Here is a 22,384-nt window from a genome sequence, read left to right on the forward strand (position 1 = left end):
AAAGCCTCCAATACTATCTGGGAACTTCCCACCCCTGATGGAGGATTTGGGAAAACCTTCCACTAGCTCTCACAGCTGGGCATATCACACTTTCAATGACTTTTTAAGGAACCTCCTGTTTCAAACCTGACTGAGATCATTCGAGTAGCAGGGCATTTTCTAAGATTTGTCAAACAAGATACATCTGATGAGATCACTTCACCTATCACCAGAGATGAACTTGAAGGGACTCTAAAATGGTTCCAGAAAGATAAAAGCCTTGGGTCAGATGGTTGGACTATTGAATTTTACTTAACATTCTTTGAAATCATTGGGAACGACCTTCTCAATGTAGTCGAAGAGTGCAGGACATCTGGAAGAATGTATGAATCCATCAATACCACTTTCATTGTTCTCATCTCGAAATCGGACTCCCCTACATCTTTCAATGATTTCTGCCCCATCTCACTCTGCAATACAATATACAAAATCAATGCTAAGATCATTTCAAATCGGCTTCGTCCCATTCTATCCCACCACATCTTCCCTGAGTAATTTTCTTTCCTCCATAACAGGTAGATCCATGAATCCATAGGCACAACCAAAGAAGCCATTCACTCTATCAAATCTAAGAATCTCAAAAGCATAATTCTCAAGATTGATCTTGTCAAGTCCTTTGACCGAGTAAGATGGCTCTACATAAAGATGATCATGATCCACTTAGGATTCCCTATAGCTTTCACTAACTGGATTATATGTTGCATAAACTTAGCCTCCTTCAGCATTCTGATTAATGGCTTAGCATCCCATTTCTTTCATGCAGAACGAGGGTTGAGGCAGGGGTGTCCTCTATCACCTCTATTGTTCCTTTTAGTGATGGAAGGTCTCAGTAGGCTCATTGCCTCTACAAAAAGGGAGAGAAAACTAAAATGCCTAAGAATGAATGAGTTCTTCCACCTCACACACCTGCTCTTTGTTGATGATGTCTTGATCTTCCTAGATGGCAGAATTAGGGACTTGGCCTCCTTCCATGAGATTCCCACCCTCTTTGAAAAAGCTACAGGAATGGCTGCAAATCAGACAATATCTACGATTACTCTTGTTAGAAGATTATATATTACAGAGCAATGGAACACATAAAATATTGCAGAAATATAAACACAAAAAACACATAAAACAAGAGAGACATAGATATACGTGGTTCACCCATTTTGGGCTACATCCACAGAGAAACAACAATTCCTTCTTTTTATATTATCCAGCAAACTGAAGAGATACAACCTACGGCAGATCCACTGTAACACCTTCTTTGCTCTCAATCTCCTCTCTCTTCATCACTTAGAATACATATATGCATAGACGCAATACAATTCCCTCATATATAGTGAGGGGTTGCCTTCTAGGGCAAAAAACCATAAATTAAACATAACTTCTACTGTCAGATCATCCGCCTAATGAACGGCCCAGATTGACTAGAAATTACTAGACTTTTACAAGGCAATTTTACATCTATTTTTAGCTTCGGGGGCACTGCCCCCGAACCCCTGCTGGGGGACCACTGGCCCCCGGACCCCCATGAAGGGGATAAGAGCCCCCCACATCCCCCTGCATGGAGGGGTGTACAGTCTTCCTGGGGTATACATCTGGCTGAGACATTTGAATACAGAAGATAATTAGGCTCCACACCCAACAATCTCCCCCTTGGAGATTGATTATAGAAACTCCATCGCTGCTTCATTTGCTATACAATGACTCCAGTTTGGACCTGGTTGTTTCTCATCTTCTTCATCATACTTGAAGACCAATTGAAACTGAGCAGATTCTCAGTTTCTCCCTGGCTACAACTTTTGTTAGCATATCTGCAGGATTCTAGCTACTGTGTATCTTTTCTAGCTTCAACTGTCCATCTTCTAATGCTGACCGTATGAAATGGTAGTTGAGCTGTATATGTTTAGTCTTGGAATGAAATGTAGAGTTCTTTGTAAGATGTATGGCACTCTGGCTGTCACTGTATAACCTGCCCAACTCCTGCTTCTTGCCCAATTCATCCAAAAACCTTTGTAACCAAATAATTTCTTTACTAGCCTTTGTAGCAGCAACATACTCTGCTTCTGTTGTTGAAAGTGCAACAACACTTTGGATTTTTGAAACCCAACTGACAACTGTTCCACCTATAGTAAACACATAGCCTGTTGTGCTCCTCCTCTTATCTCTATCACCTGCCATATCTGCATCAACATATCCCTTTAGAGCAATATTTGAACCACCAAAGCATAATTCTTGATTTGTGGTACCTATCAAATACCTGAGAATCCACTTCACTGCCATCCAATGTTCTTTTCTTGATTGTTCATGTACCTGCTTACAACTCCCACTGCATGTGCAATATTAGGCCTTGTGCAGACCATTTCATACATTAAGCTTCCAACTGCTAATGCATATGGAACTTTAGACATATGAGCCATTTCTTCTTGAGTCTTGGGACACGCCTCCTTACTTAATTTGAAATGACTAGCCAAAGGTATGCTAACTAGTTTTGCATTCTGCATATTAAAACTTTTCAACACCTTTTCTATGTACTCACTTTGAGACAATGTTAATTTGCGCTTCTTCCTATCTCTAGTTATTCTCATACCAAGGATTTGTTTTGCAGCACCCAAATCCTTCATTGAAAATGTGTTTGCCAATTTCCTTTTGAGCATATTTATTACCTACATGTTAGAACCTGCAACAAGCATGTCATCTACATACAATAACAATATAATATAGCTGCCATCATTTGTCCTTTTGAGATAAACACAATGATCAGAGTGACATCTAGTATAACCTTGTTCAGACATAAACCTGTCAAATTTTAGATACCACTACCTTGGAGCCTGTTTTGAGCCATACATGCTCTTCTTAAACCTGCACACTAGTTTCTCCTTCCCTTTTACCTCATATCCTTGTGGCTGCTACACATATATCTCTTCCTCCAAATCCCCATGGAGAAAGGTTGTCTTTACATCGAACTTCTCAAGATGTAAATCTTCAGCTGCAACTAGACTTAAAATAGTTCTCATTGAAGTCATTTTAACAACAGGAGAAAATATTTCATCAAAATCAATACCTTTCTTCTGTGCAAACCCTTTCACCACAAGTCTAGCTTTGTACCTCTGTTTCCTCCATCTTCTTCCTTCAGCCTGTAAACCCATTTATTCTGCAATGTTGTTTTACCTGCAGGCAACCTGACTAAGTCCCAAGTCTGGTTATGTGCTAAGGAGTCCATCTCTTCTTTCATGGCTTGCTCCCAATTCTTCCTAGTTTCTACTTGCACTGCTTCTTCATAACATTCTGGTTCACCAGAATCAGTCAAAAATACATAATATAATGAAGGAGAGTATTGTTCAGGGGGTCTACTTATCCTCGTAGATCTTCTAACACCACTTTCAGGTGTTTGAAGTGCTTGTTGTTGTTGTGGTTGTTGTTCTGGCTATTGATCATTATGATTTTCAGGCACCATCACTTTTCCTGTGATATCATCAAGCACTGTGTATTATCTGTTTTCTTTTTCTTGTTTCTTTTCCTGCAACTGATTCTTATACAAGACCTTTTCATTGAATATTACATATCTGCTCCTAATGATTTTGTGATTTTCATAATCATATAAGCGATAACCAAAATCATTAACACCATATCCAATCAAGGTACATTTCTTTGATTTTGCCTCAAGCTTTGTTATATTTTCTTTGTTAATGTGGACAAAAGCTTCACAACCAAAAGTCTTTAAAAATGAGTAGTTTACCTTTTTACCTGTCCATGCCCCCTCTGGAATACCACCATCCAAGGAACTTGAAGGCCCTCTGTTTATTAGATAAACAGCAGTATCTACAACATCTGCCCAAAATTGTAAAGGCAATCCTGCATGTAATATCATGCACGTTGCATGCTCCATGATTGTCTTGTTCATCCTTTCTGACACACCATTTTCTTGTGGTGTTCTTGGAATTGTCTTCTCTTTGCGAATTCCATTCTCTGAACAATACCTATCAAACTCTTTGTTGCAATATTCACCTCCATTTTTTGATCTGAGACACTTCAACCTTTTCCCTCTCTCATTTTCAACCAAATCTTTCCACTTCTTGAAAGTATCAAATACATCAGATTTATTTTGAATATAATAAATCCAGGTTTTTCTGGTTGCATCATCAATAAAAGTAACATAACAACAAGAGCCACCAAGAGATGATACCTGAGCAGGTCCCCATACATTTGTATGCACAAGCTCTAATTTTTCGCTCTTCTTTTCTTTCCCAACTCTAAGGAATCTGACTCTCTTCTGTTTTCCATAAACACAATTCTCACAGAATTTTAAATCAACATGCTTGAAACCTGGCAACAAACTTCTTGAGTGAAGAATCTACATCCCCTTCTCACTCATGTGCCCAAGCCTATGATGCCACAATGCCGTATCTTCTCCTGTAGAGGTTAAAGCATTAATAGAATTAGAAATACCATTGCATAAATACAATGTACCAACCTTTTCTCCTTTCGCTATTACCAGGGATCCTTTAGTGACCTTCCAAGCTCTATCTGTGAAAGTTGTTACACAACCTTCACCACCTAACTGCCTTGTTGAAATTAGATTTTTCTTTAGATCTGGAATATGCCTTACCTTCTTCAATAGCCACTAATTTCCATTTTGCTGTTTTATGAAAATTGTACCCATTCCAACGATTTTACAAGGTTTATCATCACCCAATCGAACTTGTCCAAAATATCCTTGAACATAATCATGAAAATGTTTCTTATTAGGTGTGGCATGGAATGAGGCCCCTGAATCTACCACCCAAGCATCAATAATATTTTCTAATGAAGGAATCAAAGCATCTTTCAATGCATCACCTGTTAAATTCGCTTCATGATTAGCTTCTTGCTGCGCGTCTCCTTATTTTGCCTTCCGAGACTTGCAATCTTTCTTCAGGTGTCCTTTCTTCCCACATTTCCAGCACACTATCTCCGATCTGGACTTGGATCTGCCTTTTCTTGACTTACTGCGATATACTGGGCTCTTTCCTCTTTCCATTTTTCTTCCCCTAGTCTCTGCAGTCAAAGCATTACCTGATGTCTCATTGGAGCTTTTCTGTCACATTTCCTTGCTAAGGATTGCCCCGACAACATCATCAAAATTTAAAGTACCAGATCTAGAGACAAAGTTACTAATTGCCATAACTAAGCCATTCCAACTTTCTAGCAATGAGCACAGAAATAATAGAGACCTAACTTCATAATCAAAATTTACCCCTACAAAACTTAACTGACTTGTAACTGTATTAAAATCATTTAAATGATCTGCAACAGATCCACCTTCTGACATCTTCATATTAAATAAATGCTTCATAAGGAATACCTTATTTGAGGCCGAGGGTTTTTCATATAGTTTGGCCAATGCTGACATTAAACCCTGTGTTCTCGTTTCCTTTGAAATATTAAATGCTGTCGACGTCGCTAGGCACAACCGTATTGTTCCAAGTGCCTTTCTGTCCAGAATATCCCATTCTGTGTCTGTCATACTTGTCGCCTTCTTTGTCTTTCCGCTCAATGGTAGGTACAGATCTCTCTGATACAGATAATCTTCCATCTTCATCTTCCACAGCTGGTAGTTTTGGCCATTGAATTTTTCGACCCTAAACCTACCATCTTCTGCTATTGCTCCCACTCGAACCAGGAACCCTTCTCTCCTGCGAGTTTATCAGCTAAATAAACCTTCGGCTTTGATACCCGTTGTTAGAAAATTATATATTATAGAGCAATGGAACTCATAAAATATTGCAGAAATATAAACACAAAAAACACATAAAGCAAGATAGACACAGATATACGTGGTTCACCCAGTTTGGGCTACATCCACAGAGAAACAACTAGTCCTTATTTTTATATTATCCAGTAAACTGAAGAGATACAACCTATAGCAGATCCGTTATAACGCCCTCTTTGCTCTCAATCTCCTCTCTCTTCATCACTCAGAATACATATATGGATAGACGCAAAAACATTCCCTCATATACAGTGATGGGTTGCCTTCTAGGGAAAAAAACCCTAAATTAAACATATCTTCTACTGTTATATCATCTGCCTAATGAACGGCCCAGATTGACTAGAAATTACTAGACTTTTACAAGGCAATTTTACATCTATTTTTAGTTTTGGGGGCGTTGCCCCCAAACCCCTACCGGGGGACCGCTGGCCCCCGAACCCCCTAGCCAGGGGGGATTTACCCACGTACCCTCGCAGGGGGAACAAGTCCCCCCCGCATCCCCCTGCATGGAGGGGTGTACAGTCTTCCTGGGGTATACATCCGGCTGAGACATTTGAATACAAAAGATAATTAGGCTCCACACCCAACAACTCTGACCCATTCTACCCCACAAGAGGTCAGAGCTGCCCAAATGTACTTTCATTACATTCCTCACAACCTCTCGGATGGTCTCAAATACTTGGGTTTCTGGATAAAACCCCACAACTATCGGATTGCCGATTGGATTTGGTTAGTGACAAAACCGGAGAAGAGGTTGAAAACTTGGAATCATAGATTACTCTTTAGAGTAGGGAGACTTGTCTTGATTAAATCTATTCTGGAAGCCACCCGGTGTATTGGATGTCTCTTTCCTGGATCCCTCGGGGAATCTTCAGCTGTATACAACAGATATGCTTCTGATATCTATGGAATGGCCATAAGGAAGGTAAAACATTTGCTTGGGTAAGCTGGAAGAACATTGCCCTGCCAAAGAAATGGGGGGATGGGGGTTAAAAGATCTGTCTAATTTTTCTCAAGCTCTCGCAGCCAAGATGAGTTGGTCTCTTCTCACTGCAAAAAACCTCTAGATGACTGTGCCATACCACAAATACATTTGGCCTCAGCAGATTTTGGACTAGGTCCGTCATCAAAACTGGCCTCGTGTGGGAATATCCATTGTATGGAAAGCAATATTACTAACAACGCCTTTTATCAGAGTTGGATTGGCATGACACATCAACAATGGTTCCTCTGTGTGACTTGGCATTGGTCCTTTGATAAGTGGGGGTAACAGATACCTCTTGCCCCCGGACCTCTTACAACATCTTAATCACCGGAATATCATGATGATCACTCAGATTACCGATCAAGAGCACAACTCCATTTTTAGTCAATGCTAGCAATCTGCTCAAGAACTAAACATTCCTGTACAGTGGTAGCACACATGGATTTATACCTCGGGGCTCTGTCTAAAGCACATATAACCCTCAATCAAGACCCTGATGTTTTAGTATGGACACCAATTGACCATAGGAAATACAGTCCCAAACAGGGTTATATCCATCTTCTACAGTCTCGTAAGCCTATCCATACTATTGAATGGTGGCAATAGTTATGGAAACTGAAAGAACCCCCATGGGCCCGTCTCTTTATGTGGTGCATATTAAGTAACAAAAATCCCATAGGAGAAGCGATTATGCGCAGATCCATATTCGGGCCAAGCTAGTGTGTGCTTTGTAAATAATCAACTGAAACAAATGAGCACTTGTTCTTGCTCATTTGTAACACAACAACTCTCAATTAGAAATGCATGGCAGGGTTCTACAATTCTTCAAGCTTGGAACAAATGGATTATAGTGCACCAGAGACAAAAAGCTCAGTGTTTACCCCTAATTATTTGCTGGACCTTATGGCTCGCTCGAAACCACCTTATATTTCAGAATGAGTCTATTTGTTGGCATCTGCTCATCGCCAAGGCAGCAACAGTCTTCCATGACATCCCTGATGAGGAACCATCACACACCCGTAAAATCTCGGGACCTGGCAGCATTGAAAAATCTCGGCCGTGGGCTTTCTTCGACGAGGCTGCTCAACCTCAAGGCAGTGGGGGGGGGGGGGGGGGGGTTCTGTTTATACCTCTCAGATCAACATTACTACAAAGTCAAATTAGGACTTGGGGAAGGAACCAACAACTATGCTGAACTTATCACTCTCAGACATTTGCTCCACTTTGCACTTGCACATAATTTCACCTCCTTACAGATCTTCGGAGACTCACAAATAATCATCAATTGGTTCAATTTAATAAATCACTATCATGCTATATCTCTTCAAAACATTTTGAATGAAGTATTCAATCTCAAAGTAGGATTTAATATGGTATCTTGCTAACATATATACAGGGAACACAATGAAGATGCTGACAAGCTTTCCAAGGAGGGCTTGCTACTTCCCCGAGGCTTGTGGATAATCGTTGAGTAGCAGGACTCAGAGGTCTATCAATATCATCATAGGCCATATATAGACCAGGATTACTATAGGGTGGAAAGACCCTAAGTTATATCAGCTTTATTGTGTTATTTTTGAGTAAATGCATAGACACAACAATATGTATATATTTATATTTTCTGCTGAAAAAAGAGACAAAGTCCTTTTTTACTGGAAATGGCAAGGCCATATTTTTGTTACAGCTAATTATTGTACAAAGGTCTATATGATCATCAGATACAACATATGCCAACAGGCATCTACTACATGTAATTTTTCCTCATAATGAAAGATTACGATTTTCATTGGAAATAATAATAATGGAGTTTTAAATATATATATATATATATATATATAAGTAAACTATAAAAATATTAGAAAAATAAGTAAAGTTGACAAAAAGTAAAATAAAATAAGAAAGAGTTAAACTATGAGAACTATAAAAATAGTAAAAAAAGGTAAATTTAACAAAAAGTAAAAATGAATAAAATAAGAAAGAATTAAATTAAGAGAAATATTAAATTAAGTAGAAATTAAAATAAAGAAATAAAAGTTGCATGTTGACATGGAACGTGTGCATGCTGACACCTTTCCATTCTTCGGTCTATTTATTAGATGATGAGGAATATGAGATTCATCATTCCTTCCTCCATTCTTTGGGGAGAAATGTGTTGTGAGACAAAGGATTCCTTGGCAGTAGTACACTGATTGAGGGCTCGGGGATGGCCAATTGTAGAAAGATTATGTGCAACCGAGCCTACGGTTAGGTGGAGAGTCATCCCCAAAAATTTGTTGTGGTTAGCGAGATTCCAATAACATTCAACTCCGAAATCACAAGTAAAGAATATCATCGCCAGAGGTAAGTCGTCTTTGCTCGTGTTTTTCAAAATTCTACGTTAATTAGTGGAATAGTTGTGATTTGATTATTGATCATATAATTTGATGTAATTACTTGTATATTTTAAATCGAGGTTGTTACAAAGGGTGTTTAATCAATTTATGGATTCACAAACATATTTTAAACATCGACCCTAAAGATATGGAGGGTGTTTATATGATCCCTTGTTCTTGTGGGACCCTCTATATTGGGGAGACTGGTCGTTCCATTAATCAGAGGATTAGCGAGCACGCAGCGGATCTGAAGCATAGGAGATCTAAGTCTTCCGCTTTGGCTGAACATGCTGAGAAAACCAATCATCATGTTTGTATTGAAGAAGCCAGTGTTATTGCTAAGGTTTCGCATTTGCATCATCGAAAATTTAGGGAAGCGCTTGAGATCGAAAAGAGACCAAGCAATCTCAATAGAGAGGATGGTTGGAAAGTCAGTAGGTGTTGGGTCCCAACCCTCTCTTCCTAGTCTTTTTTTCGTCCTCTTTGGTTTTTGGTGTCTTTTATGTTTATTTTCACTTATTTATTTATTTTATTATTATTATTATTATTATTTTATTTATTTATTTATTTTTATTATTTTTATTATTATTATTATTTTAATCGTGTATATAGCAACCTATTTCTTCTAATGCCTTTTTTTCCATTTTAATTCCTATTATTTTTATTGATTATTTTATTTAAGGGCCTCCATATAACTAATTTCCTTTCTAATTATATTTTTAACTAATTTCCGATCTATCATATCATCCTTTGATTTTCTTTATTACCTTTATTATTTAACACACAATTTTTATAATATTTTAAATAAAATTAATTTATACATTACTCTATACATTTAACTTTTCCTTTATTATTTTTATTTTATATTTTTATTTGTATTTTTATTTATTTATTGTTATTTATTTTATTATTATTTTTATTATTATTTATTTATTTATTATTATTTTTATTTATTTAGTTATTATTTATTTATTTTATTTTTGATTTTTATTTATTTTATTTTTATTTATTTATTTTTATTATTATTATTTTTTATTTTATTTATTTATTTATTTATATTGTTATTTATTTTGTTATTATTTTTATTTATTTATTATTTTATTTATTTATTTATTATTATTTTTATTTTATTTTTATTTATTTAGTTATTTTTATTCACATTTAACTCGTATTCAAATTTAATTTATTCATAGAAGTGGTCCTTTGCAACTAATTTCCTTTTAAATAATAATTAACCTATAATTTTTAACTATTTATTAATAAACTATTATCACTAATTTAAATTATTTATTGGTCTCCTATATAACTTATCTCCTTTTTTATTATTTTGATCCCGGTCCATTAGTCAATATTAGCGGTTGGTCAAACTAGACATTGGAGGCTCTGCTCGGTCTATTTAACATGCTAAGCTGGATCTGTTTCTTCAACTTGTCCTGAAGATGAACCACACTGGTTGGTTCGAAACGCGTCGACAAATGAGATTCCATGTGATTTTCGCCGAAATCTTTCTCTAACTTGATATGGATCACAGAAGCCTAAACTCTAATATTTTAAACAACAAGAAATCACAATCTTGCTATTGAGAGAGAAACATTTCCTTATTTACTCATCTTAAATTAAGATTAGCAACGAGGTGACTATTATCTTCTAGTAAACTTTCTCTGTTAATTTTAAGACATATCCACCCCAGAATGAGGAAAATGTGTAATTATGTCCATGATCATTGTGGTGTTGAGATATGTCTCTTTTAAAATAAAAATAAATATTTTCTAAATTAAAAAACAATATCAATATAATAATAAAAAAAAATGAATATAAATGTTTAGATAGCTTTAATTAATTAAAATATTATAACATGGTCTAAAGGAGATGTGGTAAAAATATTTCACTCTCCCTTTTAACTTAATTTTATATTAATTTTAGAAAAAGATAAAGTAATTATCAAAAATATTTCAATGTAAAACTTATATAAATTGTTTGAATATATATGTTAACTAATTCATTTTAATATCAATCTCATTATGTGTGTATTAATAATGATAAAATATTATAATATTTAGAAGGAAGAAATAATTGAAAGTAGAAAAATCTAATTAATTTCTAATAAGAGTAATAAAATCAAGATGTATAACTCATTAAATTCTTCTTAATAGTAATAATAATAATAACTTCAATATAATAAAATATTTCAATATACATAATTAAATAATATTGAAATCTACTTAAAAATATATTAATAACAAAAGAATAATTAATATGGAGAAAATCATAAATAAAATATTTCAATGTTCATATTAAGTAAGATGTTTCAATCTCATGTATATACTATATATGGTTTAAAAAATGGAAAATATATAAATTCTTAGGGTTAAATGTTTCAACCACTTTTCAGGTGTATTTTCTCGTCAATCTTCTCTAAAATCCAACAAAGAGTTTAAACAATATAGTGAATTTTTCAAGTGGTTGAATCCATTTATGTGTTAACACACACACACACACATTTTTTCATTTTTGAATACCCAAATGGATTCAACGACTTGAAAACACTATTGAGCACTTTGATTCTCTAGACTACACACTTAAACTTACAACTCTCACAAATCTCTAATAGATTTTAGACAAAATTGACTAGAAAATATACCATATATATACCAGGGATCAAATCTCTCCAAGTACAAATGTTTTTCAAGTTTTATACTTAAAAGAGATTTGCACTTTAAGAAATCTAATCCCTCTAAGCACTTACTAGATCCATGGTTAAGATGGATCTATATTGGTATTATGAAAATCTATTTTTAATAATATAGGTACCAAGTTATCCTTAGCATGTGATATTTCCCCTTATGAACACATTCTTAAATTAAGAGGAGAAGAGAGAGCCTCTTATTTACTATTTACATTAAGAGAAACAAAGATCTAACTCTAAGTTTGTTGGAAACTTCCATGGTTATTTTTACAAAAAATATTTCTTAATAATAAAATAATTTATGGGTATATAGCTATAGTTATGTTATGAGATTAGCCATGTCAATAATTAATTTTTTTTATTAATATATATATTTATGTTACTAAATTCAAACTTTGTTGGTTTAAACATATATCATTCTATTGGTAAATGTTAGAAAAATAATGATAACTTGGTAATGTCTAATAGATATTTTGGTGAATTTTAATTGTTATATATGTTTTTCTTAATAATATAGTGTTGAAAGTTCTGGACCCGCCAACATTCCGACAACTCCAGTCTCAACTAGACCTCACACCATTTGGAGTAGGAATCCCAGCAGTGGTTGGTAATGTTATGCCTTGACCACGAAAATTCCTAGAGTGAAGTATGGTAAATTTGGGTGAGAGAAAGTGTGTTACCCTGCGGAGAGTCAAGTGCAATGCATGAAGGTTCCAACACACGAAGGGAAAAGGAAGTGCACCCCTTGGAAGCCTGTAATAGTACGCAACTTGAAAGGAACACACAAGCATAATGATATCACAAGTTAAGATGTAGAATAGTCCATAAGTTAAAGTGATGAATTAATACAACAAAATGCATTCTAAAAGCTTCATACAAATGAAAACAAAATAATTCATTAATCATAAGCGCAATTTAAATAACATACATTTGAATGACTTACTTAACGCAGTTGAATCCCAAAAATGATATCTAATATAATGCACTGCGTAAATCCCCCATACTTAAATTCAAAAAGAGTCAAGGGATCTCTACTTGAATGGTTCATGAGGCACAATACTTGCTAAGGTTTTGCAAATGGGGTAGCAAGCTAAGTGGGCTTGATTGTGGGGAAAAACTCCACAGTTAAGCGCGCTTGAGCCAGAGGAGTTCTGGGATGGGTGACCTCCTGGGAAGTCCTGGTTACCGGGTGCAAGCCCCGGAAGTGATGATTGATGCTATGTGATTCGTTCTCCACATTTCACTAGTTTCAATCCCACTTCTTCACCCCTGTGAGCATCACCCGATGCAATGAGTGCTAAGTGAACTATTCAAAAATCATGAGAAATTAGTCAGTTACGACTACCTCTCATGGAAATGGTCATACGTTTGAATGACTTACTTAATGCAGTTGAATCCCAAAAATGATATCTAACATACATTGCAAATACAACAAGAATAGTCCTATTATATTCACAACATATGCATGAAAGGGTGTTGGCTCTGATTTTATTATAAGTGAAAGTTCCATTCGTACATACACCATTGTTGGACCACTAGCCCCAATATTGGAACATTAAAGTCAAGAACACATGCTCCTCCAAAGAAGTATACTCGCTCTACGCTACAAGGAATCCAAGGCTCTTCACAATACTCCCAAGGTACTTCTAAGCCTAAGCCTAGCCAAAAATTTGGCTCCCAAAATCCCCTTACATGAGTTATGAAGTTCTATTTATAACAAGAGGGGGTGAATCTTCAACTCCCCTTTGTGACCTTTGGACTACCGTCATGACTCTTCAACTTCTTTACAAAAGTGACTCATTCACTACAACAAAACCAGCGATTAACGTCCCTTTTTACTTCTTTTTTTGCATCTAGAACCCATTTTTGGTGCTATTTGCATCCATTTATCAAATATGGTGCAAAACATGACACAAAATTTGCATCAAGTTTTGCACCAAATCTTACACCAAGTTTAGCACCAGGTATTACAATAGGTTTTGCACCACGTTTTGCAACAAATTTTATGCCAAGTTTTGCGTCATCCTTTAGACCAGGTTTTGTTCTAGGTTTTGCATCAAGTTTGAACAATGTAAACTTTGAAACGCGAACTGATACTGTTACCCATTTTGTAGAGGTGGCAAAAAAATGACCCGATTTTCAAAAGTGTTGATGCAGAATACACATGTTTTTTTTAGAACATGGTTTTTGGAACTTTAATTTTTTTCATGTGCATTAAGTTTTAGAATGGTAGTGAATGGTAGTGATTTTCATCCTGATTTTAAAATGTGAGTATTCTGCATCACACCCTTTTTTTAAAAGACCTATTTTTTGACTTTAAATTTTCTAGTGTGTGAAATGTAAAAAATTATTTTCTAAATTTGATAGTTTTTGAAGTCGTCATTGTATTCATATTTTCTTGTTCTCTATCTTAATTTTTTTTTTTTTTTAGTGGGGTTTTTATTGTTTTGCGTTTTTAAATTAGAAAGTCGATAGTTTGAATTTTAGATAATCTACATATTTAGACATCCTTAATTAATTTTTCAATCCACATGAAATAATTGTTTCTAAAAAACAACATTTTTTAACAATGGACATAAAAAATAACCATTTTTAACATAAATATAACAAAAAACTAAACGTTTTGATAATTTTTTGCTAGAATTAACATGTCAAAATCACAATTTTTATACAAAAATATTAACTAAAAATGGTCAAATAATAGTTTTTTTATGAATTTCATGTCAAAAAAATAATAATAACAACTTTTGTTTTCAAAAAATAATAATTAACTTAAAAATCAATGCGAAAATCACAGTTGTGCTCTCTCTTTCTTTCACATACCAGACTCTTGATGGAAATTTCACCTCTTTTGAACTTTTCCAATCTGAGATTAGCTTCTTATCACTTAAAGCACTTGAAATATTTGTAGGCATGAGCTCAGGTGGAGTTTGTTCACCAATGTTTTTTGAAGATACATCTTTAAGACTCTTTGGTCCAGAAAGATTCACAGAAATTTTCCTTGATGCCATTTTCCTAAAAAAAACACATAAATTAGTAAATAAAAAAACATATTAACTTAAATTAACAACAAAAATATACCATAAATTTTTTATTTGTATAATCAGAATTGCCCAACCACCTCTAACGGGCAGGCGGGTCGATGGGCGAGCGGGAGGTCAGGTGAGGGATAATGAGGCTAAGTGGACAATTAGGCAAGTATGGGCGAGCCCCTACCCATGCGCCCCCCACAACCCCCTGACGACTACATTGAAGTCCCGACCCCATTAACTTATTCCTCTCACGAGAGATCTCTTGTCTGGATTCACTACACATTAATAATTAAAGTAACACGCCTGATCCAATCTCCGAAAATGATGATGATGACAAATCCCTCGATATGATTACAAAGTTATTGTACTCCCTGCATCCATCAAATCTGTGTTTTCTCTTTGTTTCGCTCGCCAACTCTGTATTTCTTCATGGTCCATCCTTTGCATGCCACGCTAGATGTTTGTTTTCAGCTGAATTTTCTGTTTGAACGAAGCTTCCTAAGCTTCCCCTCCTCCCCGGCCCCCCTCCCCTTCCCTCACCCTACCCCCTACCGTCCCCCCACACTCCGGCGCCCCATCCCGGCAAGTAGTAGGATGAAATATGTCTCATTTAAAAAGTGTATTCTTATTTCGGTAACCATAGATAACTATCGGAAATACCTGCGTATCATATATATAGAGGTTTAGTTGAAGTTGGTGGCTTAAACAACAAGAAGGAATTTCAAGGTGGAGTTTATACGATTTCATGAAATAAACATAAAATTATAACCGGAAACTGAAAAGGTTACTAATTGGATTAGTCAAAAAGAAAAATAAGCAACATAAAACTAAGGCACCTATATTCCTTGATCCAATAATTCCAATGTAGAATTCAAAGCAAATTCATTGCAAAGAATCATATTTATTTAGCCACACGAGGGAAAAGGAGCCAAGCATTAGTATATGCATTACATTTTTAATACTTTAGATCATACCCAAATTCTCTTAATTTTTGGTTGACCTCACAATTGTAATATACATATATTCAAAGAAGAACAAGGTGTGTTGTCCTAAAACTTTAAAGGGAATACTATGACATATGTTCAGTAAATAACAATGTAGTGGACGTGGCACTACTAACATAGAGAATGACTGATTCATGAAATCAAATGGCCATGTTAGTTTGAATCTACGAACACAATTTGGTAATTAAAGTAGATCATTGCTAAAAATCATGATCATGGTAATGGTTAGTGTTTAATTGAAAAACCATAGAATAGGAATTAATGTATCATTTAAATGAGAATGAATTGGAAGGGTTTATCTGAATGACAACATGAAAATTTTTGTTAGGCAACAAGAAAAATAGACAGTGGTATACAAGCATAAACAAAAACACAAGTAATATGGTGGATTACCTATAGAATAGAAATATAAAAAAAATTCAACATGATATGGACCATCAAATAGTAGCATAGTAGTCCTTAAAATAAAACCAGTATGACATAAAGACTGACAGATTCAATGAAAAAAGGAAAGCATCCTAAATTACCTGATGATGACAGGTACACATACATACATATTGATAAGTCTCCATAGGAGGGAGAAATTTATAATTTAGTATTATAGACATTAGAAAAGAAAAAGAAAAAAAACCTTCAATTATATTAAAACACTCTTATACTTCTTTTTATAATGAAAATAATACATTACATAATGCTCAAATTATAAAAATAATACATTACATAATGCTCAAAATGAAATACATTTGTCTATATTTAATATTAAAAAAAATTCTACTTCTAATTTAATTATTTTTTAACAATTTTTCTATTTCCAATTTAGTTATTCACCCGATTCGACTAAAACAAAAAGCTATTCAACAATACCATCCATATCCAGACTTATTTTTGAATATTTCCTTCCTACTCAATTGAGAGCTAGATAAGCAGGGATTCTGCAACTATTGTTTTATTTTTAAGAACCATATATAAATTGTTATACAACACTTATAATATTGGTCTAAAAATATAGTTTAAATCTATTTTAACTCCAAATCTACCTATCAGAAAATATCAAATTTCTTTTTACTAAAAAATTTACATCTCAAAAGATTTAACCCTTCTGCCTACTTAATAAATACATTGTTAAAATAAATTAAATTATTAAATAAAAATATAAACACTACATTGCAACACATGAACTATTATACAACTATAGATCAAAGAGTCTCTATACAAATAAACTATAAAATTCAATGTAATTAGTTCACTAAATGTCACATTTGCAATTGTTATTTGACACAATACCAAATATTCTCTGCGTATTCCCCGATGTACACGAAAGACAAAGGCGAGGCGGTTGCTAATCTGGGTGAATGGAGGGGCACACTTCGGAATGTCAAACCCGAAGAAGGTAGGCATGCGCGCCGAGTGAAAGGTGATGTACAGATTTTTGGGCAGAAAAAGCAACCTATCAGTAAATTACTCGTTTTATTTTTTTATTTTTTTCATAGGTAGGGACAACACGGGATTTTTTATTCCTATAATAATTCATCTCTATCCCTGTATTAATTCATCTTTATCAACAGTTTTATTATTATTATTCCTGCCGCAGGGCAGGATATTAGTAATGTGTTAATGCGGACTTTCAATTAATTAAACTTTGCCTAAAAATATAAATAGCAACTGGAATCTTATATGATAGGTTTCAAATTGAAATCTCTGACGATTAGGTTGGTAATGACTGTTCTGCTCACAAAAATAAAGTGGGCAAAAGTTTGAAAAAATAACCCTCACAAAAGTAAAGTGGGCAAGAGTTTGAAAAAATAAAACATATGTATCTCCTTTATTAATTTAAAACGCCTATGTGACTAGGAGAGCTTGCTTTTATGAATGAACACAGAATTTTCTATTACTATAAACGTTCCATATGAACGTAATACATTCTTTATCTTTTTCCTCTTCCTCTTTCTCATGCTGCCGCAAATTTCGTTCACGGCATTTGGTGTTGCACGTAATCTAATACAGACACATATGTTCTCACACCTAACAGAGCGGAATTTTTCCTTGTACATAATCGAACGCATATACATATATTCTCACATCTAGCTAAATAGACATTTGAACTGTGACGACATAAGCCATTCTTTACAGTTCAGTTATCAAGAAATAAAGGATTGGATACAAAAGAACTACTCTTAAAATTGCCCCCTTCACTTCACCATACAAAGTTCAGTTGTGACAACCATGCAATCCGGGGCCAGAGTGTGGGGGCACGGTAAAAACCTGGGCTATTCCGAAATTGAAAGGCCACCAAACTCATTTTGGTGCAACTTTATTGTGGATTGTATTCTTTATCGCATTTTTATGGTGGATTGTGCAACCTAGACCAGTCAAAATTCCAATTAAAGGTCGCCATGTTTTCATCAGCGGCGGCTCAAGCGGAATCGGAATTGGACATTATCTGCACGCCCCCTCCGCGGCAGCGGCACCCCCGGGCCGCCCCGCCCCGCCCGACAGGCGGCGGGTCGATTCCCGGAATCGACCCGCCGCCGGTCGGGCGGGGCGGGGCGGCCCGGGGGTGGCGCTGCGGGCGAATTAAAGGTCGCCATGTTTTCATCAGCGGCGGCTCAAGCGGAATTGGAATTCCGGAATCGGAATTGGACATTATCTGCACGCCCCCTCCGCGGCAGCGGCACCCCGGGCCGCCCCGCCCCGCCCGACAGGTGGCGGGTCGATTCCCGGAATCGACCCGCCGCCGGTCGGGCAGGGCGGGGCGGCCCGGGGGTGCCGCTGCGCGCCCGCAGCGGCACCCCCGGGCCACCCCGCCCCGCCCGACCGGCGGTGGGTCGATTCCGGGAATCGACTCGCCGCCGGTCGGGCGGGGCGGGGCGGCCCGGGGGTGCCGCTGCCGCGGAGGGGGCGGGGGAGGGGGAGGGGTGGGCGGGGAGGGGGCGGTGGCGGTGGAGGGGTGGGCGGGGGAGGGGGCGGTGGCGGCTTATCTTGCTCTGCATTTCTCTTTTCCTCTGCTCTCTTTGCATCCTCCTCTGCCTTCCTCTTATCTTGCTCTGCCTTTCTCTTTTCCTTCGCCCTCCTTGCTTCCTCCTCTGCCTTCCTCTTATCTTCCTCTGCCTTTCTCTTTTCCTCCGCCCTCTTTGTTTCCTCCTCTCCCTTTCTCTTTTCCTCTGCTTCTTGAGATCCCGTTGGCAAAAGCCCTCCTGTTTCAATAATATTAAGAACGTCAGAGCAGTGTTTTAACAATAGTAGCAGCAACTTTAAGGATCAAAAGCCATAAAATCACCTCTCTGTTTATTGTTTATGGAATAAACTAACTTACTAGTAGAGAAACTTAAAATTATAAAAATTAATTCAATAATTTGGCAATCCATATGCATGCATTTTCTTTGTAGTGAGGGACTGCACCTGCGGGGAGAAAAACGTTCTGCGCATATATTATAACTGGTGCCTGTGCCTGCGATTGCGGTGGCTGTGATGCTGACAAATAACCTGTATCCACAACATTATCGTTTAATTAAATATACATTTAAAAGCACTGTAGATCATGAGAGTGAACACTAAAGTTCATCACCTTGTTACACAGTTGTCCTCATCAATTTTTCGTTTTTAGACGAGTTATTCTAATAAAATTTTGTATTATAAATTTCTGACAAATTTGGATTTAAAAACATTTATATTTGGCAGTAACGTTGTTTCAAAAGGCGATGGGGAAGTTCTGCAGCTACGGGCGAGCACCGTTGAAGTTCAAGATGCGACGGCGGGATGAGTTGAGGAGCGATTTCTCGCTGACGGGTTCCAATTATACCATAGCCGGTCAATTTCGTTTTAAAAAATAAAATAAAAGATTATTAGCTTAAAAATATGTTAAATAAATTTGTCACATGGCCTGGGATTACCTAGACCAAAAGTTTGAGAGTTGGGGCATCAAAGATTATTTTTCTTTTAAGTGATGCCTTGGCTTGCTAAAAGTCTTTGAAGCCTCCTCACTTACATCAGATTTTTTTGGGAAGGGTGATGGCCTCGAAGTATCTTGGGGGCCTTTCAGTTGAAAAATGGTCCCACTCTCGCTAAAAGTTTGGAAGGAACAATTCATTTGTGGGGAAAGCATTCGTGGAAGCCTTTCCTCTGGCCAGCCCTTCTACAATCTAGCGTTTGGAAATGGTTAAGAAGTTAAGACTACTAGCACTCTTGAAAAAGGAAAATGCCCTTCACCTCTCAGCAAGCAATATGTACTAGCACTCTTGAAAAAGGAAAATGCCTTTTTAATGATTTTTAAAAGGATTTAATCTCAATTGCAACTTAATTGGGAATACCACTTCAACATAATTATTTAATAGGTTTAAAAAAAAGGGTCATTCTGATTTGATTTAGATGTTTAATAGAAATTATAATGTTTATGTATGTGCTGTACACATAATTAGTAAACATTTCATTTATATATTATTGAAAAATAAGTTTTTTTGTTACCTTTAACTTAGCCCTAGCCCTATGGAGAGCTTTCCCCACACAGTGACCATAAGAGAGCTTTCCCTACGAGTAACCATAAATAATTTGCTTGAAAAATAATTTCATATATACATATCAAAATATGTCAAAGTTCAATGATTTAAATATAATTGTATGTCAAAGTTCAATGATTTAAACATAATTGTGAAGAGAATACAATAGAGGTCATAGATGACCATAAAATAATAATCAACCAGAAATATATATGTTTTTTCGAAAAACAAGGGACATAGTTTTCCCATAATCTTATTACATCACAGGCTTTAAGCCTTTAAATAACTTACTTCTTGACCAAAACTAAATTTTTGAAAAGTAAAACAAGTTTAACTCATATACAATCTAAGACTTAAAACCATGGATCTTTCGAGAAAATGGTGCCCAAGTAGAAGATGATGGGGCCAGCCCACGTGGTCCCACGCTTAACTTAACCTACGTGGATTCACACTAACTTTTGGTTGATTAATGGTTGATTGTAAATGATTTTTGCGGTGGTTGCTTGACATTCAATGTCTGTGTACCCGGCTCGGTCCCTCTTTGTGACACCTGCCCTGTCTCGGGGTTGACAAACCCTAATCCCTTAACGCATGTTTATTCCGCCACTTCGCGCCTGTGTGGCCATTTTACACTTTGCTGTTATTATTGGTCTCGGCTCCGCCTCTGGTTACTCCGCCTGTGGATGAATCCTGTTGGATTCCTGCTGGTTTCTTATGGTGTAACAATGCTATTTCACTCCGTCAATTCGTTGCCGTGGCTATTGATGTATTTGCTTCAGGGTTTCTTGGTAAGTTATGGTTGTTCTCTGTGCATTCAACTGGTTCTTTCAACTGTGTGAGCGATTTTTGGTTCTGTGCTGGCTCAAGCTGTTTGTTATGGTCGTTTTGTTAACCTTGTGGTGAATGCTGGTGATGAATGGCTACGGTTTCTGCTCAGCTGTCGAATACTCTGTTGGAATGCTTCCCAACTCGGTTTCTCTCCGGTGCTCGGCTGTATAGAACAGGTAAGGACTTGTTTCGTGCTTTATGTCTTCTCCCACAGTTTATGCTGGAACTAACGTTCCGCAGCTCCTTTGTTTTCAGGGTTAGTGCTTGTCTCTGTTGGCCTGGGTCTCGGCTCCCTCCAGGTAAGGCTTCTCTGTCACTCTTATGCACAGTTTTTATTGTTCACTTGTGGTTTCGTGGTAAAACCCTCTCGTACAGGGTTGTTTCCCGTCTTTAAAACCCTGACCCTTCGCTTTGTCTGGTGTTGGCAGGTGTGGCCGGTTCCCGTGGTTTCACAAGGGTTACAATCACGCCTTTCTTCGGGTAGCTCTGTCTCTGCTTTACTTCCTCGCAATGGCTCTTGGTTACATCTACTTGTTTGCTATTTGTTCACTGTATCTTTGTCGCGTCTGTATGTATGTCGGGTTATCTCCAACCCGTGACCGTGGCTTGGGGTTTACTGTGAGCCCCTGTTGGCTCGGTTCATCGAACCCTCGTTGCACAGTTGGATAGATATTGTTTTATACATGCATACAATGTAATAATTTTGTGGCATATGAACTCAATTTGTAAATGGTTTGGTTGCTTACCGGTTTCAACCGTAGTCTGTTTTCGTTCCACTGTGTTGGGTGTGCCTTTCATCTGGTGCTCCCTCTTGTCTTAGCTAGTCAACGGACTCTTGGAATTGTAATAACTCTGTTGTTTTGATTTACCTGAAATGAATGGAAATTACAGTGGTATGCATATACATTGTATTATAGAGGACTTGAATCATATAGCGGTATATTTAATTTGTGCACAGTATTTTGATGAAGGAAAAAAAAATATATTGCTCTTATTCACTTTTCATATTTTGCTGCTGAACTGAACCCCTCTGGGTTGTTTTGTTTTCCCTTTTGTACAATAGGTTCTGCAGTTAGATAACTGCTTGGTAGTTACTACATTACAGTTGCTTGCAGTTAACAGTAACCTATGTGACTTGACTGTTGGTTAGTTTATCTGTTTTCTCTGTTCCACAAGGGGTGACTGTTTACATAGATTATGGACACTTA

At 36.6% G+C, this 22,384-nt stretch overlaps 1 long non-coding RNA gene across 1 annotated transcript; it reads left to right on the plus strand.

Moving 5' to 3' along the window:
• The first annotated feature begins 21,194 nt into the window (after positions 1–21,194).
• LOC149234578 (uncharacterized) lies at positions 21,195–21,897 on the plus strand. Its single transcript, XR_016268223.1, has 2 exons — positions 21,195–21,475; positions 21,605–21,897. It is a non-coding gene; the product is annotated as an uncharacterized LOC149234578 (long non-coding RNA).
• Positions 21,898–22,384: the final 487 nt, after the last annotated feature.

This window comes from Pinus tabuliformis, chromosome 8, assembly GCF_031772625.1.
Source record: "Pinus tabuliformis cultivar Carrire ecotype Pingquan chromosome 8, CPIR1, whole genome shotgun sequence".
NCBI classification, from domain to species: domain Eukaryota; kingdom Viridiplantae; phylum Streptophyta; class Pinopsida; order Pinales; family Pinaceae; genus Pinus; species Pinus tabuliformis.